This window comes from Sinocyclocheilus rhinocerous, unplaced genomic scaffold (assembly GCF_001515625.1).
Source record: "Sinocyclocheilus rhinocerous isolate Xijiao unplaced genomic scaffold, SAMN03320098_v1.1 scaffold1902, whole genome shotgun sequence".
Lineage (NCBI taxonomy): Eukaryota > Metazoa > Chordata > Actinopteri > Cypriniformes > Cyprinidae > Sinocyclocheilus > Sinocyclocheilus rhinocerous.
The window spans coordinates 55,423-60,844 of record NW_015665924.1 but is presented as its reverse complement, the minus strand read 5'-3'; the positions used below and the strand labels follow the sequence as shown (position 1 = coordinate 60,844).

At 40.7% G+C, this 5,422-nt stretch overlaps 1 protein-coding gene and 1 long non-coding RNA gene across 2 annotated transcripts in view; both read left to right on the top strand.

Moving 5' to 3' along the window:
* The first annotated feature begins 313 nt into the window (after window positions 1-313).
* LOC107731681 (uncharacterized) lies at window positions 314-1,007 on the top strand. Its single transcript, XR_001638795.1, has 3 exons — window positions 314-360; window positions 541-604; window positions 786-1,007. It is a non-coding gene; the product is annotated as an uncharacterized LOC107731681 (long non-coding RNA).
* Window positions 1,008-2,165: 1,158 nt separating this feature from the next.
* LOC107731674 (protein NLRC3-like) overlaps window positions 2,166-5,422 on the top strand; it is a gene marked incomplete at its 3' end in the record, with an annotated part of 32,203 nt that continues 28,946 nt past the window's right edge. Inside the window, exon 1 of the mRNA XM_016542823.1 lies at window positions 2,166-2,185. The remainder of the gene's footprint in view (window positions 2,186-5,422) is intronic.

The window sequence follows — 5,422 nt, the reverse complement described above, 5'->3', positions numbered from 1 at the left end:
TTTATAAATGTGTGAATTTCTGTCATGATGGTTCTTTTCCATAACACTGAATGTTGTAACAAAGGTAATAAAGAGTTGGTTATTATTATTAATTCTCTTTCCGGCTCAGACTGCATTGGTTAAATTTATGGGTCTGTCACGTGATGAACAAACGACTCAAACCCGAAGACTCGAACCAGGTGAACTACTTGACTAATTCCAGTACAGAACCTATAGGATGTTGCGCATGCGCGACTGAACGAATCACTCCCCGAGACGACTCGTTCTTCCCGAGTCACATTAAAGATTCGTTCAAAATGAACGAATCGTTCAAGAACGACCCATCACTACCTCAGACCGCGTGGAGCACGCTGAGGAGAGGTAGGTAGTTAGCGGTGCTTCTTCAATATAAGCTTGTAAAAGTTACCAGAAGTTTTATTAAGTACCTAATATGCGAAAATATTATTGTTAAGAGTGTTACAGCGATTTGAGTATATGTATGTGCGTCAGCAGAACACGGTGATTTTTGCTAATTGATTAACTGGTGTTTAATCTGTGCAGGTGGAAAAAATCACGGAACGAAAACATTTCTCATTGTTGTACTCTCTCTCTCTACTCCATCCAGGTATAGTTTATTGTTCATTTGATTTTCTATTCATGTTGTATCGCTTTGTTCAATTCATCAATTCTAATTCATGGTTGATTTAAAATTGGCTGCAGAAGATTATATCATATATTTGGATAAATGTTTGTAACAATTTATTTTGCACTGTATTTTTATTGTTATCATTGTGATGTTCACTCAGACCGCGTTGAGCACGCTGAGGAGAGGTGGAAAAAAATCACAGAACGAAAACATTTCTCGTTGTACTCTCTCTCTACTCCATCCAGCATCTGCATGCTCCATGTTAATAAACCCTCCATCAGTAGCAGTTCCCGTGATCCATCTCTTCATTTATAACACAAGGCAGACCGTAACAGTGACAGTGTGGGGCCGGTTACAATTGCATAATAAACCAACAACACAAACAGTAAATTTCTGATGTTAACATCATTCTGCTGTTCATTCACAGTCATTTGTAAGAAAATGACCCAGCATGCATTGATTTAACAGCAAATTTCTGACTACAGTAAAATATTGTAAAATAATAGTCTTTAATCCTGTAAATTCCTGGCATTTTTTACAGTGTAATCTAGACTGTAGAATGATTAATCCTGTGAAAGACAGTCATGTGACTTTGCATAGCTGAATGTAACCATCAGAAAATGTATCATGTAACATTACTGACACTTTATACTTTAAATACGTGTGTATTCTTCTGTTCGGGGAGTATGACTCCAGAGATAAACTTTTGATAAACTAAATAAACATTTGTTTCTACAAAGAGAGATCTGGGAATGTGGTTATGCTGCAGCATGAAGTAGAAGAGAAGTGCTAGAGACAGTCTGACTGTAAATATTGTTTTCTTGGAATAGGCAGAAATAATTAGAAGATAGAAATATTAAAGATTCTGTGCTCAGTTTTGTTAGTTTACTTGCTCTTCAGACGGGACACCATTAGGTTGGGTCTAGACCACGAGGTTGCCAAACACCCCAAGTCAGATTGAGTGTCTGTGTATTAAGAATTTCCATGATAATATATATCAGAGTATATGAGCAATTGTGAAATACCAGATTTGAATCAATCAGTATTTTAATATTTTATTTTATTGTTTATATATTTTTAGGTAAATTGAGATGTAAAAAAAAGTAAAAATAGCCTATGTATGAGTCAGTCAATAAAATAGTGGTTGTATTTTGGGGTATTTCAGGAAAACATTCGTATTAGGCTATGTTTTTCTGTTTAATTTGTCATTTATGCCCATGTTATTTCTGTTATCAGCAGTTGTAGCTGCCGAAGTTAAAATAAATCTTGATGTTCTTGTACATTGACAATAATAGCTTAACTTGATTCATCATGATACAAGTCTGATATAATCTTGCTGGATTTTCCTTTTGATGTTCGCAATAGCAATTTAATTTAATTAAATAACAGCTATATTAGTGTCCAGAACAAAAGCGTAGCACGTAGCCGAACATCTTCACTTTCAGTTTGGGGAGCTGGTAGCTTTATGCGGAAGTCGTCTAAAGTGAAACCGAAAGTGATTGAATCAGAGACGCCAATTCGGAGGACTCGAAATCTAAAAAAATAACTGCACTTGTCACGGTAAGTTTGTTAAAACGTTTCATGGCTGTAATGTGAGGACTTAACGTCTAAACAGATCTTATGTCGAACTCAAACACGTCAAAGTTGTTCGCTTCGGGCCAGAGAGCAACGATCACGGTGGAAACTATAAAGGCGGACGAGAAGCGCAGGGCGTCCAGGACAAACTCATGTCGCACACCGACCGCGATAGGCAGAAGTTCACTTAAATGATGACCAAAGAGCCGTCCATTAGTTTGAAATTTCGAGTTAAAAACAAAACACTATGCCAAAGACTTTTGTCAACTCTGATGCTTTACCAACTGCAAACCCACAGCGCCAATCCACCAGTCACAGGCCAGAAGTTAGTTTCAGTGATTAGTTTTATTAGTTTGAGAAAATACTTAATACATCCAAACTACTTAATACAACCAAAAATAGTATGCATACTGAGCAGTGTTCATTTCATTATCTCATCTGGGCTGATCCATGTGGGGCCTTCATGGACACTGAGGACAAAACTGGCTGGGCCCCAGTTAGATAGCCCAGATACAACCCATCTGGGCCCCACATAAGTTTGTTGGCTGGGATACATCATCAAGGATGTGTAATTTCAGAAATGGAAGCATTATAAAACTGACTGCTATTCTTTGTGGAGCATAAATTACTGTAATTTATTTTGTACTTTGGAATGAGATGGTTTATTTTGTGAAATGGGGCAGCCTTAATGCAGCTGACAAATGCGACATCTGGAGGACGTAGCCTTCAAAATCAGATTTTAAAGACGTGGCATGACTCGACGTGACTCTTCCAGTGAGTAACCCTGTAAACACAAATGAACTTGCACAGATTGTATTCTCTAACAGCAGCACTTATTTATTTTCTTTTAAATCCTGGTGTAGACTGCATGATTTGGGTTGACTTCAATAAAGTCGTGTGAATATTTTGTTAATCTGTAATGCGCATGATAGCAAAGCCATTTCAATTTGGTTATATTTCAGCTATACCATACATCAGGGATAGGCAACGTCATTCCTGGAGTGCCAGTGTCCTGCAGAGTTTAGCTCCAGCCCTTAAAAAAAAAAACTCACCTGCCGGTAGCCTTATGCTGTGTTTGAAATGCCATACTATCATACTACTCTTACTATTTCTGCAGTATCCAGTATGTACTGTATACTGTGCATAATATGCAAATTTTCTGTATGCATGGAATACCCGGATGACCTAATGGAGCGTAGCGATAGTTCTGGCAGGCCATGTTAGTCAAGCTCGCATCAGCTGACACTCAGCTGATCCACGTCTACCTATAGGATCACGACACCAATCATAATTCCCTTCATAAGGTCCCTTCAGTCATTATTCAGCAGCTATCGCTTCGCTCAGGAACTAATCAGACGGCGAATTCCATCTCCATAGGAAGCGTTTAATCTGGATTTTCGACAGGATTCCCACAGAGTATCTCACCAGATTAAAGTTGTGAATTTAAGCAAATTCGCCGCGTTGTTTGTCAAGCCGATAGACTGAAGTGATCTGAGCGAGCACGGCTCCTCGCAATTGATATAGACACTTTGCCCGCAATTCATCACCGAAGTTGTGCTAATACGACTGCACCAACAACTTTACACGAGATCTGCTTCCCCGCTGGAAGAAGCAAGATATTCAAGAAGGGTTAAAGCATCCACGTAACAACTGGCCATTTCACCTTTATTCATCTCTGGATGTCTTCACGAAGCTAAGCAACGTTTCTTTCATTTTATTGCCTAATGCTATGTTGGCGAACATGCTTCAGATATTGCTCATTGTCTAAGGCTAGTTGTTCAGTTATGTTTGCTAGGCATGCTATCGTATTGTCACACTGGTAACATTACCAGTTAAATTTACCAGCAAGCCTTGTTTTAATCTGTTGTCAAGGCTGTCGATATGAAACAGGCTTGCTGCTTCAGCCTCATCTATTGGGGATGCTTTCATTAAACTTATCCGACTATTTCCAACATGCTGTGTTTAAGTCAGTGATATGCTATTGCTCAAGCTAACTAGTGTATCGGTAATGTGCTTGATACTTTATGCGCATATCATATCGTAATATCGTAAGTTGTATCAATGCCAGGGGCGCGGGGAGCTGCGCGGAAAGTTACAAAAATGTTGTGCACACCACCACGCGAAACAACGTTGCGCGCACTCAAAGCGAACCTCCGCCAACACTGCGATGACGTCATATTTGCCGCACGTACCCAAGCAAACTTGCGGACGCGTCGAGTATAAATCAGCCTTTAGGCTATCGGGTGTTTCTGCAGTGCTGGATAAACATGACTTGAATTATTGAGCTATATGCCGTGTTATGGATGCTAAGCTTAGGCTAGGTAGAATCTGCGATCTCTAAACCTGCCATTGCTTGCTCTACGGCTGCAGTACGCAGTGTTTGCTACAACTGGCAACTAGGCTGCAATCTAGTGGATTCTGCATCTTAATTTCAGGTTGCTTTAAAAAGGGGCTTGCTGCTCTTCTTGGCTGCTATTAAGAAGAGCACCTCTTCGATGTTACACTCCACCGGTAAGGGGCTTGCTGCTCCTCTTAGCTGATTATAAAGAAGAGCACCCCTTCGCTGCCACTGTCTTCCCGAAGGGGCAAGCTGCTCTTCCTACCTGCTCAAAGCAGAAGAGCACCCCTTAGCCGCCACTCTCCTTCCGTAAGGCATTCAGTTAGATTGCTATCAGCATTTTGGTTGGGGGGTTCAGCATATGGTTGTTTTGGGGGGTATTCTGCTCTCCCTGCTCCTATCCATGCTAGGCTGCGTGGATGGGCAGGGAGTGTTTGCCCAGAACAGAACCATACCCCCAACCTAAAATGTATGCTAATTGTAAGTTATCTTTGACGATAGTGGTCCTGACAGAAATGGAGCGTAGCTATAGTTCTGGCAGGCCATGTTAGTCAAGCTCGCATCAGCTGACACTCAGCTGATCCACGTCTACCTATAGGATCACGACACCAATCATAATTCCTTTCATAAGGTCCCTTCAGTCATTATTCAGCAGCTATCGCTTTGCTCAGGAACTAATCACCCACCTCCATCCCCAGCTCCTCCTCTCGTCCAGTCAGGACTTGGCAGTGAATATATCATTGAGTCAGACCACTGAATCATGTTGTTAAAATAATCACGTAGAACATTAATGGTATCTGCTACATTTATCATTGATGTTGGTTCTGTTCTGTTACCCTAGGGGGGGTATTCTGCTCTCCCTGCTCCTATCCATGCTAGGCTGC